This window comes from Colobus angolensis, unplaced genomic scaffold (genome assembly GCF_000951035.1).
Source record: "Colobus angolensis palliatus isolate OR3802 unplaced genomic scaffold, Cang.pa_1.0 Scaffold140, whole genome shotgun sequence".
Taxonomy (NCBI): domain Eukaryota; kingdom Metazoa; phylum Chordata; class Mammalia; order Primates; family Cercopithecidae; genus Colobus; species Colobus angolensis.
In genome coordinates, this window is record NW_012114489.1 from 4767747 (window position 1) to 4781880 (window position 14134).

General features: G+C 33.5%; 1 pseudogene; it reads left to right on the plus strand.

Moving 5' to 3' along the window:
- The first annotated feature begins 3177 nt into the window (after nucleotides 1–3177).
- LOC105506860 lies at nucleotides 3178–3921 on the plus strand (annotated as a pseudogene).
- Nucleotides 3922–14134: the final 10213 nt, after the last annotated feature.

The window sequence follows — 14134 nt, forward strand, 5'->3', positions numbered from 1 at the left end:
AAAGAACATAGTATTCTCATCCTGGCCAACATGGTGAAACCCCGTCTCTACTAAAAATACAAAAATTAGCTGGGCGTGATGGTGCGTGCCTGTAATCCCAACTACTCGGGAGGCTGAGGCAGGAGAATTGCTTGAACCAGGGAGTCGGAGGTTGCAGGGAGCCAAGATCATGCCACTGCACTCCAGCCTGGTGACAGAGCGAGACTCCATCTCAAACAAACAAACGACAACAACAACAACAACAAAAATAACATAGTATTCTAACATGATCATCTTGATTTCTACTCTGATTTCTACTCGCTTCCCCTAGAGGTTAAAACAAAAAATACTGGTTTCTAGCTTCAATGTGTATTATCTAAAAGCCTGTCAGTAGAATTACCATATAAGTATTTTCCTAAAACTTGAGAAGTTAGCTAAATATATTTGTTTCTTGACATCTACTATACAGCCAACATTGAGTTACTTGCATCTGTTTTAGGCTTATGCCACATAATGAATGTCATTCACTGACAGCTTAATTCTGTTGTGCTGATTATCTGAAACCTGAATTTTATGGCAATGCAGACTCACTCTCTAGCTTACCTTTATATGCCTGATAGAATGTATAATTACAGTTGGGATTAGCCTAATCCATTCTCTACTTAATGAGCTGAATGAATATTAAACCCCAAATGGAAAGGAATTCAGCATATTTTAACTCTTCTTCACTATGGCATGATTTTATTTTTACAACTTCACTTAGCTTGATCCATTACCACCCCCCCCCATTCATTCTGGCACACACTCTAAATCAACTCATTTCATAATCTTGTGAGTTGAAATCAGTGGCATTTGACCTGGAAATAAAAATGTTGTGATTATTAAACCACAAGAAGGCAACTGGTAATTTGAATTTCAGTATTTGCATTTTAATGCACATGTGGAAAGAACATTTTGATAATAATGATTTATCTTTGGATAAAATCCATTCTCTAAATGAGATTGAATCAAGAAGTCTGAATTGGTTGAAACAGATGACCTTTAATATTGATATCAAGACTAATAACCTATTACTCTATTAATTCCTCAGCAATATTCATATCACAAAGAATAAAAAGATCATGTACGTATTTTGAGATGGACCTATTTTTTTTCCTCTGGCACACTCATTTCTTATGAAATGTGATTGTGATAGTTAGAATATCAGAAATTGTTTACATAGAAAACATTTAAGTTCTGGAAGTAAACCCAAAGAATGTCTATTTAATGAACATATATAATGTGCAACTTAATGATAGGGGCATGGCATGAATGACACTAATATACATAGTACTTGTCTACTCAAATAAGTTTTGAGATAGTTTTTCAGATAAAATGAAAACTTACACAAAATTTAGGATAATATAATGGAAGATGCAGGGAACTCAGACAAAATAACACAAAACATTATATAATAAATTAATAAACAATATATTAGTTTAACAAATAATTAACTATAGAGAAATAAACCAGTAACTCTAGTTTCCCTTCCAGTAATGGTCGAATAGCTTCTTTCAGAATAACTTTCTTACAGAAAAAGTATTATAAATTCTGGTGCAAACACTACTTGAAGGCACTACAGAATGGCCAAAATTGAATAAAAACTGGAGGAAAGTGAAGGACTTTGGGTAAAATTCCTAGGTAATTTCTTCTTGCTTGAGGGCACACCTCTATTTTGGTGAGGCTTCTGGAACTAAAGAATACTTCCGTTGGTTACTGGCTTCAGGAGTGAGAAGACAGAGTTTGGGTTCCAAAATAACTGAAATATGATGGAGGAAATTCTGAAAGGAGTGAGCCACATAAGGACAAGTCCCCAGGTATATATACAAATTCTGCCTACATTCCTCAACAGCCCCTGAATTTGGCAAGAGTTGGGGAAAATAAAACATCTGTAAGGCTGAAAGAATTGAATAGTTTCAGCTGCCATCTGTCACGGAGGTGGGAGTTGAGGGACTTGGTATGGGCAGGTATCAAGTTGGGATTTAATTTGTTCAAATTAGCTTGCAGCTATGACAAAAAGTAAGAGAGAGAGAGAGATCAGAATCCAGAATCTACATCTCATTTACAATGTGCACATGATAACAAAATTTTGCTAATTATGTGTGGAAACAGAGAAATGTGACTCATACTCAAGAGCAAAAGCCCTACATGTACCAAAAAGCTACAGCTTACATTATATGTAATGAGGAAATACTGGATGCTTTTCCCCTATGGTTGAGAAGAAGGCAGAGTCAGCTCTCTCTTCAATTTGCACCAAAGTTACTAAGTAGTGGAGAACCAAAAATGAAATAGAAAGCATAAAAACTAGAAGAGAATGAAACTGTATTTATTCACAGATTACCTGAATATTTTTGTGGAAAACTCTAAGGAATACATTTTAAAAGTGTTACCAAAAAAAGTGATTTCAGCAAGAACACAAGATACAGGATTGATATGAAAATATGACTTATACTTTTATACAGTCATAATGAAAAACTGAAAAAAATCCATTTACAACATAGAAATACTTAAAATGCTGATAATTTTATAGAAGATATTTAAAACTCTTCCATTAAAACAACAAAACATGAGAAAAATTAATGAAGACTTGAATAAATGAAGATAGATGTCATGTCTATGGGACTGGAAAATTCAATAGTGTCAAATTGTCAATTCTCTCCAGTTGATATATAGATTAATTTCAATCTATATAATAATCACAGCAGGGTATATTTTGTAGAAATTAACATTTTGAAATATAAAATGTATATAGGGTTGTAAGAGGACTTAGAATTACTTAAATAATAATGGAAAGTATAATTTCATTGGGGGATTTTATACTACTTGACTTTAAGACCATATAAAGTTATGGTAATCGTGGCATAATGATAGACAATAGTTCAATGGAATAGAATAAGTAATGCATATATATATATACCCTCACTTAGACAGATAATTGATTTTTTGACCTAGGCATGCACATGGGCATTTGTGCACATGCACACACACATACACACATCAGTAGGAAAGTATAATCAACAGATGGTGCTGGAATAACTAGGACATGGAAAATCCATAAACCCTTACTGTTATCTGACAATCTCCACAAAAATTGACATAATGTGAGTTATATACCTAAATATAAAAAAGCTAGACATGCCTCTTTTTTTCGCTGGAACCATGGAGGGTGTAGAAGAGAAGAAGAAGGTTCCTGCTGTACCAGAAACCCTTAAGAAAAAGCGAAGACATTTCACAGAGCTGAAGATCAAGCGCCTGAGAAAGAAGTTTGCCCAAAAGATGCTTCGAAAGGCAAGGAGGAAGCTTATCTATGAAAAAGCGAAGCCCTATCACAAGGAATATAGGCAGATGTACAGAACTGAAATTCAAATGGCAAGGATGACAAGAAAAGCTGGCAACTTCTATGTACCTGCAGAACCCAAATTGGCATTTGTCATCAGGATCAGAGGTATTAATGGTGTGAGCCCAAAGGTCCGAAAGGTGTTGCAGCTTCTTCGCCTTAGTCAAATCTTCAATGGAACCTTTGTGAAGCTCAACAAGGTTTCAGTTAACATGCTGAGGATTGTAGAGCCATATATTGCATGGGGGTACCCAAATCTGATGTCAGTAAATGAGTTAATCTACAAGCGTGGTTATGGTAAAATCAGTAAGAAGCGAATTGCTTTGACAGATAACGCTTTGATTGCTCGATCTCTTGGTAAATATGGCATCATCTGCATGGATGATCTGATTAACAAGATCTATACTGTTGGAAAACGCTTCAAAGAAGCAAATAACTTCCTGTGGTCCTTCAAATTATCTTCTCCACGAGGCAGAATGAAGAAAAAGACCACCCATTTTGTAGAAGATGGCGATGCTGGCAACAGGGAGGATGAGATCAACAGGCTTATTAAAAGAATGAACTAAGGTGTCTACCATGATTATTTTTCTAAGCTGGCTGGTTAATAAACAGTACCTGCTCTCAAATTGAAAAAGAAAAAAGTCAGACATATAAAACTTTGTGAAGAAAACATATAATATCTTTACTAACTTGAAGTAGGCAAAGATTTCTTAGCACGACATGGAACAATTACCATCACAGACAAAAAATTATACCTTAGATGTTATCAAAATGGAAACATTTTCACATCAAGAGATACAATTAAGAAAATTAATTCATAAACCACAGGCCTGGAGACATTATGTGCAAATTATGTATGTGACAAAGCATTGTTATGCAGAATATATAAATTCACTAACTCAGCAAAGTAATTATATACAACAGGCAAAAGTATTGAACAGGGACATTACAATGTAGCCATACATGAATAATGGTTACAGTGAAAAAGACTGACATCACCAAATATTGAAGAGGATAGAGAGCAACTGAAGGAAATCAAATGCAATGTTTTTTCTTTTGTTTTGTTTTTAAAATGACACAACCATTTTTAAAACTGTGTGAAAGTTTCTAATGAAGTTAAACATATGCATATCCTATGATGAAGTAATTCAACTTCTAGGTATTTATCCGAAAGAAAAATCTTTTAATTCCCATTAAAACATTTGTACAGGAATGTTAATTGCAGTTTTATTCACAATAGCAAAAACTGGATGTAACTCAAGTATCTGTTAAGAGAATGAATAAACAGGTTATGGTGTATTATATAAAGGTACACTACTCAACAAGAAAAAGGACTAAACTACAGATACATTTAACATTATGAACATTACAATCACCGAAAGAATCTGGACACAAAATAGTATATAGTATATGATTTTTTATATGAAGTTCTAGAGCAGAAAACATTAACTTATTAGGAAACAAATTAGTAAAGTGGTTATTAGGGTTCTGAGGAGTTGACAGGAAAGGAGGAGGAGGAAAATCTGTGGGGAGATGGAAATATTGTACATCTTGATGGAGGTGTGGGTTTCACCAGTGTATGCATGTGTATGCATTTGTCAAAACTCATCAAATCTCACAGGTACGATCTTTATATTTTAGGGTATGTAAATTTCAACACACACACAGAATTATAAAAAATAATACACTCAATTTAGGAATCTTACCTTTCACAGTCATGTGGGTTAGCAAATCTGAAACTATTTTATGTGTTTCTAGGCTTGAGAAAATAGATTAGTATATTGAGGATAATAGAAGCATATGCATTTTTTCCACAGAGGTTGTGTTAATGTACACTCACACCAATAGCATATAACAGTTATTGTTGTTCAACATCCTCATCAAAACCAGATACTTTATGCTTTTTTATTCTAGAAGCAAGCTGAATTTTAGTCCCCACTGCACATTTGGTCAGGAATCTTTGTGTAAGACACTGTTTGCAGAGAATAGCTCTTAGAACAGCTGACTAGAATGTTCCAGCATATAAGGGATAAGTAAAAGAAAAATCAATATGTTTGAATGAGAAAGAGCTACCAATAGAGCAGAAAGACAAATAGGAAGAGCAGTATCATGGAGACTAATGGAAAAGAGCTAAAGGAAAGACTGATGAACAGTATTGAAGTTAGAAGTCTCACAAAAATAAAAACAATGAAGTGTTCATTTGATTTGGTGTTTAGGAGGTAATTGGTGTCATTAGTGAGACAAGAGTGACTGATTTAGAGTGTGTGGGGAGATGGATAAGGGTTTGGTGTTAGCCGGTTGCTATGAATTGAAGAAATAATGAAATATTTGAATATAAGCTTAAATACAAAGGACAGTTAGACCATAATTGAGAGAAGGATTTTATACCAAAATATTTTTTAAATGATTGTGTTCACTTGTTCATGTAAAGATAAAGAGCCAAAAAAAGGAGTAGGGATTTTAAAAGAGTTAAATAGAATAAAAAAATTTCTGTAGATGATTGGAATATATAGGGTCTAGATAACAGTTTGGAGATAAGAGTAAGAGGGCCCAAGGCAAACTTAGGATCACTACCATTTATTTGGTGCTTATTTAATGTTTCGGGCACTATTATATCTCATTTGTAAGCCTGAAAACGGTGTTATGAAAGAGTACTGTTTCATCATCACATAGCTAAGAAAACCAAAACACAGAGTCATAAAGTAGCCTGTATGAATTGTACAATTAGGAAATTACAGAACCAGGGTTCGAAACCACATAATATAGCACCAAAAGCGAAGCTCTTAATCACTACTGTCCATTGCCCTAGAATAGAAACTAAAGAGTAGAATGTATGATGGCACAACTTGGTCCTTATTTGATACAGATAAACCTAGATTCAGGCTGAACAATCAATTCTTATCCAAAATCTCTTTCCAAGATTTGGCCTTTGCATTTGTTGTATTATAATTTTTTGATAACATGAGTCCATAAAGTGTATATATCACAGAAAGGTCCCTTGCCTTTAATACCAGAAAATTCCCTAAAATGTTAATAAAAACAGTATCCACTAACAGGTAAGTGCCTTTTTAATGTTGTTGCTAAGGTAAGTCTCATATTTGTTTATTAAAATATCTTCTGTTTTTCACACTACTGATTTCACATGAAGTCCGTTTATTAAAGAAAAGAGTGCTTAAGATAGTGTAGAAATAAGAACATTAAAGAATAAACAGAAGTAAAATGTACTGCTAAAATTATTAAATAACCAAAAAAAATAAGAATCATTGTTTCCTCATTTGTGTTTATAAATATCTCTCTTTATAAGTTATTAACAATGAGAGACAGACCCAATACTTATGAAGCAATTGTTACAGAATCATGTCTTGTAACTTTGTATTGTGGTCACTTTGTATGATGCAACTTTGTTAATAGAATAAATAAAATGGCATTTATTCCAAACAACCTTTTGAAATCTACTGTTGAAAACACAAGGAAAAATATGCTTAAGATCTTGTGTGTAAGAACTTCCCCAAAGTTCTGTTTTCAACTTCTTTAGCTTTCTGTCTGCATAGTATTATTTGATAAGCTCATATCCCCAGGGTGCTCAAGTCAAATCTCTGCCATGATTTCCAGATCTGGCAATCTCCAAACTCGCTGCTAAGAATGCTGAATCAAACTGACATCAGCTTGATAGGTCTATCAAATTTTTTATTTCAGAGAGATTTAGAAATCAGACCCTTCCATATTCATTCCATTACAATGGCATTAGATTAATAGATTTTCTTTTCAGCATCCATATTTATTCATTCTAAATGTCCAAATTTTCCTGTATGCCTTCTGTGTACCATGTAGGATGTACTGTGTACAATCTGGTCAGGTCCAGATTGTTTCATTTGATACTCTTCCCACAACTTCTCATTTTCTTCATATATTAATTCATTAAACAAATATTTATTGAATGCCTACTATGTTCTTAGGACACGTTTTCATGGGGTCTGCATTCTAGCTGAAGGGCAGTAAATGTACTAAATGATATAATAGTGTTGTCCAATAGAACTTTCTGCTATTATGGAAATGTCCTGTAATATCTGCATTGTTCAATATGGTAGACAGGAGTCATATGTACCTTTAAGCACTTGGAACATGGTTAATGCATCTAAAGAAATACTTTATTTTATTTTATTTAAATTTAGTTAATTAGTATCTATATTTAAATATCCACAGGTAGTTAGTGGAGCCACACTCAACCATGTAGATATTAAATTTAGCACATTTTATAGTGAAAAAAATTTTTAAAAAGAGCAGGGTAAGAGGACTGCAACAGGACTGTCCAAAGAGAGATTAGAATTGTAAATGGGGTAATTAGAGTATGTTTCCTTGAGAAGGTGACAATTGATGTGACAAAGACCTGAAAGAGGGAGACAGTTAACCATGATGTCACTTTGAGGAAGAACATTTCACACACAGGGAATAACCTGTGCAAAAATTCCTTTGGTGACATTGTGCCTGGCATATTGAAGTGAAATCTGCTTTTCTTTATCTTCAACCCACTGATTCTAGATCTTTTTCAAAACAAATGCTTTCTTTCCTACTTTCTTCTCAAAATGACAACCCTTTCAAATATTCGAAGACTACTTATGGCTACATTTTTGCTTACTCCATAGTAAATTTCTTAATGGTATAGTTGTTCACCTATTTATTTATTACATTATATAAAAATATTTTTATTTTTCCAGCTTTATTAAGGTATAATTTACAATTAAAATTGTATATATTTATGGTGTACAATGTGATGTTTTGATGTATGTATACACTGTGAGATGATTAAATTAATATAATTAACATATCCATCACCTCACATCATTATTTTTTGTGGTAAGAACATTTAAAATCTACTCTCAGCAATCTTCAAGTACACAATACATTATTATTAGCTGTAGTCACCATGCTGTATAATAGTTCGCCAAAGATTATTCCTCTTGTCTGACTGAAACTTTGTACCCTTTGACTAGTATCTCCCCATTTCTATCCCCTACATCCAGTCCCTGGTAGCCACCATTTGACTCTCATTTTATCAGTTCAACTTTTTCAGACTTCTCATAAAAGTGAGATCGTGCAGTGTTTGTCTTTCTGTGTCTAGCTTATCTCACTTAACATAATGTCCTCCAGATTCATCAATGTCATTGTGAATGACAGGATTGTTTCCTTTCTTAAAGCTGACTAGTATTCCATTGTATACATCTATGTGTGTGTATATGTCACATTTTCTTAAGCCGTTCACCTGTCAATGGACACTTAAGTTGATTTTACATGTTGGCTATTGCAAATAATGCAATGAACATGAGAGTACAGATATTCTTCAACACACAAATTGCATTTTCTTTGGATATATACCCAGAAGAAGGATTGCTGTATCATCTGATAGCCCTATTTTTAATTTTTTGAGAAACTTCTATGCAGTTTTCCATCATGGATTTACTAATTTACATTCCCACCAACCATGTACAAGAGTTCACTTTCCTCCACATCCTCAGCAAGACTGGTCGTCTTTTTCTTTTTAGTAATAGTCAGTGTGACAGATGTGAATTAAGATCTCACCGTGGTTTTAATTTGCATTTCCTGTTGATCAGTGATATTGAGCATTTAAAAATATATATCAGCCACTTATACATCTTATTTTGAGATTTATTCTGATTTTATGTTCATTTTTTAAATCACGCTATTTGTTTTATTTCTATTGAGCTATTTGAGTTCCTTATATATTTTAGATATTAGCTCCATATTAGATATATGGTCTCCAAATGTTTTCTTTCATTTCATAGCTTGTCTATCCACCCTGCTGATTATTTTATTTGCTGTGCAAAAGCTTTTTAGTTTGACACAATCCCATGTGTCTATTTTTGCTTCTGTTGCTTGTGATTTTGGAGTCATATCAAAAAAAGAATCTTTGCCAAAACTATTGTCAAGAAATATTTTCCCTATGTTTTCTTCTAAGAGTTTCATAGCTTCATGTCTTATGTTTAAGTGTTTAATCCATTTTGGGTTTATTTCTGTATATGGGGTGAGATAAAAGTCCAATTTTATTCTTCTGCATGTGGATATTCAGTTTTCTCAACACCAATTATTAAAGAGACTATCTTTTCTCCACTGTGTGTTCTTGGCAACTTTGTGAAATATTAGTTGACTGTAAATGCAAGGATTTATTTCTGAAGTCTCTATTCTGTTCCATTGGTCCATGTGCCTGTTTATATGCCAGTAATCTGCTGTTTCAATAACTGTAACTTTGCAGTATATTTTGAGATCAAGAAGTGTAATGCTTCCAGATTTATTATTTTTTGCTCAAGACAGCTTTGGCTATTTGGGGTGTTATGTGGTTCTACATGAATAATAGGATTATTTTTCTATTTCTGTGAAAAATGTCATTGGAATTTTGATAGGAATTACCTTGAATCTGTAGATCACTTGGGTACTATGGAAATTTTAATATTAATCCCGTAATACATGAAAATGTCTATTTATTGGTGACTTCTTCAGTTTCTTTCATCAATGTTTTATAGTTTTCAGTGTATAGATTTTTCATCTCCCTACTTAAATGTATTCCTAAGTATTTTTTATGCTATTGTAAATGGGATTGTTTTCCTTTCTTTTTAAATTTTTATTTTTAATTGTAAATTGACATATTACAGGGCTGTATGTATTTAGAGTACAAATTGATATTATGACTTATTAAAACAATGTGGAATAATTTAATCAAGCTAATTAACATAACTGTCACCTAAAATACTTAATTTTTTGTGGTGAAGGCATTTGAAATTTATTCTCTTAGTGATTTTGATCTTAGCTGGTGGTCACAGCAGATTGCCTTCTTGATTTCTTTTTCAGATAGTTCATTGTTAGTATACAGAAATGCTACTGATTATTGGCTATTGCCAAGGGAAGGAGAAGCAATGAGGGAGGCAGGAGGCCAAGATAAGGTGACTTAGACATATTATTGAATTGTGTACAACAAGGTGTGTCTGGCATATGCATGCAAGACAGATGTTAAGGCATCAAATTTACAGAAGCTAGAAGTGTGGCTGATAGAAGGGTACATAGCCAACTCTGCTACATAGAGTCATTCTGGGAACCAGGCTGACAAAATCCTGCTGCCTTCAATGTGTGGCTTCCATGGTCACCAGGGACATCAGTATCTACTAGCAGAAGGGAGAAGAGCAGTGAGGATCTTTTGTGGAAGGATTTGTGGCCCAGACCTAGAAACACATTCCTCCCACATTCCTCTATCACTCCTATTCACACTCACCCAACTAGAACTTTATCCCAAGACACACCTAACTGTGAGGTAGGATAGGAAAGACAGTCTTACTGGGTGCCCAAGGAGGGAGAATGTGGTGCCAGTATGTGGCCTACATCCTGTCACACAGTGGCTACATGTCATTTTGGGCACCCAGGTTTCACTGGGCAGGGCTTTCCCAATCTCTATTGTTTCCTACCTAACCTCATCTTATATAAAGTTTCTGGTGATGCAGAAATTAGATTCTCAAACATCAATAATTTTGTGAACTACTGGAAGAAGAAAACATCCTTGTCAGGAGATAGAATTCAGAGTGAAGTGTTTAATCCCAGAAGAAGCTCAGGGACGGAGGCAGCACTAAGGACAGACACTCACTCAGGAAGATAATGTATCCCAAAATATGTTCACATCCTAATTTGTGGGACCACTGAGTGTTACATTACACAGCATAAGGGATTTTTTTTTTTTGCATGTGATTAAGTTGAGGATCTTGAGATATCCTGGATCATCTAGGTGGTCCCAGTGTAATCACAGGAGTTCTTATAAGAGGGAGGCAGAAGGGTCAGGGATGGAAGAAAGCAGATATACCAACAGAAATAGGAGTCCTACTCATACTTAGTAGATGCTACACTGCTCCTTGAATGTGGAGGAAGGGGCCATGAGGCAAAGAATGCCTACAGCCTCTAGAAGTTGGAAAAGGCAGAGAAATAGATTCTCCCCTAGAATGCATCCCTGATGACACTTTAATTTTAGTCCAGTAAAGCTGATTTCAGACTTTTGATATCTAGGACTGTAAGATAATAAGTTGTGTCATTTGAAACCAGTTTTATATATATATATATATACTTTCTAAAAATAATTATTTATATCTTCTATTTTTTATCACATCTTATTGTAAATATGAGTACTACCAATTTAATGAAGAACAACAGATGAGTTAACAGCCATGCTTGCCATATTTGTGGCTTAAACAAAAATGCATCTTATATTTCATCATGATTCATGATACTTGCTACAATTTTCTAGTTTTTATGAAGTTGTGGGACAAAGGAGTGCATGAGTGTTGGGTGCTTAAAAGAACACACTGTGCATCCCCCTTTGACTTTTTTTCCAGCAGTCATTCTTTCCTTCTTTTTGATAAAAACTCTCTTATATTTTGTTTTGTTTTGTTGTCTGTCTGTTTCTAAAGGAACCGACCACTATATTTTTAATGAAATGGGACTGGCTTCAACCAACTTTTTAGTTTTATTTTTTACATGTTATTTATATAATTTGATTTATTTTCAAGGCAAACAAAATTTATAAACAATGTGAAAAATAATATCCTTGAACAAAAAATTTTAATGTGGTGAAAAATATATCAACACCTGTAGAAAATATGTCAAAAGTGATAAAATTACAATTCCTCAAGGAATAAAATATATATGCTTAGTAAATAAACTTAATTAAAATTTACCACATTCTTAAGAATATATAATTTAATGCATTACATTTTTATTTTTGTTTTCTTTTGTATTATTTTCTATACTTTCTTTTTTATTCCAAAGGCATATATTACATTTTTAAAACTGGAGATTACAAAATTGTAAGACAGAATAATAATGTGGTCTGGTGGGGCTAGAACCCACAGAGAGAATTATTCCTCTTTATTGTCAGTGGCTGTGGAAGTATGAGAATCTACCTTAAAACTATCATTAATATAGCAAGGGTTTTAATTAACTACACTTGGATACCACTGTCTTCTTAAATGGCATTTATTATTAAATAAGTAGTAGGAGTTGTAGGCTATATAGAACACACTTTATAACTATATAACACTATATAAACACGAACACACTTATTAATACATGCATTTCAATAGGAAAACAGTTAACTGTGGATAGATTGATATGACAATATAAATTACACTTTACAATACTAACAATATGTATAATATTTCTCATTTCCTCCACATATGAGGTCTTTGACTTTGACTGTTATTTCACCTCTTGCTCTCAGTTTCTTCATATGTAAATAAGAATATTAATAATGCATACCTCACAGATTTTTTGTACAGATTGCGTGTCACACAATAGGCCCCTTAAAAGTGCTATATAGTATTTATTCTTATACACTAAATTAACACAAGTACTTGGGTGGGGGGCAGTTACTAATTCCTTAATCTTTGTGCTAGAAAATCACCTTCATTCTTAGAACTTTTGATGCTAAAGAAAACTGTGTTGGTATACCAGCAAACATAAGTAATCTAAATAATCAATAGTATAGACCGGTCCTCCTTGACCTTTAATGAGCATAATGAATCATCTGGTGATTTTGTTAAACTGCACATTTTGATTCACTAGCACTGGTTTTGAACCTGCAACTCTGCATTTCTAATCAACTGCTGGGTAGTAATGATTAGGATGATACATAGAACTCACTTTGAGTAGTAAGAGTACAGACCAGTGCTCAACAAACAAAAGCCCCCAAGCCAAATGCAGCCTGCCATCTATTTTTGTAAATACAATTTTATTGGGACACATCCATACTCATTTATTTTCATATTGTTTATACATGCTTTCATGAGATACAAACACAGAGCAGAGTAGTTGTAACTGAGACCACATGGATTGCAAAACCTAAAATATTTACTGTCTGGCCCTTAACATAAAGTTTGCAGATCCCTGGTATAAACATGCTTTTTTCATCTAATAGAATAATAAAATTTTCTTTTGAAACATTTTTAAAATACAAAAGTCAGAATTAATGAATATTAAACATAAAACACTAACTGAAATTTGGGACTTTTCATTCCATCTCAATGTAGTCATTCATCTAGTCTTATCAGTTCAATTGTCTATACAAATATTCCATAGGTTAAGTGGAAGAAAATACATAGTTTCTACAGAGTCCACAAAGTCCATATTGAGGGAGGTTGGAGTTAGGGGAGGTTCATAAAGTAAGATTTTTAAGGGATGCAACTTCTTGATAATAGATCTCTCTAAATACTAATTAGGTGTGTAGGTCAGTTGTGTAGTCAATCAAATTAATATGAGATTAATAGCTCTAAAAGTGCTTCCTTGTGACAATCAACATTCTATCATAGAACAATATCCAGAAAGGCTGTGGCAGACCCATCTCTATATCAGGTATTTACACCTCTAGAGGATATTACCGACTCAGATGGCTACATAGACTAAGTAACAGTCCTGATTTTGTATCAGTCTTCTAAAAAATGCATGGCTTTTCAGGAGAGATGTTAGCTTGAAGACAAGCTTCAAGTTTGTGATTACAGTAATTAAGAGAGAAAAGAATGAGTTATTATTATGTGGGAGTTTCTCAATGATCTTTTACATTTTAAAAAATGTATTCAAATGTTCCTGTATCATATTTCTCATACTTCTTTTCATTTTCCATTCTGTACTCATTATGTTTTAAAGATCCATACATCTTTCTGTGTGTTCTTGTTACTTCAAACTGCTGCATATCCAGGGTGGGCTGTCATTAGATTTCCTACCCATTTACTCCAC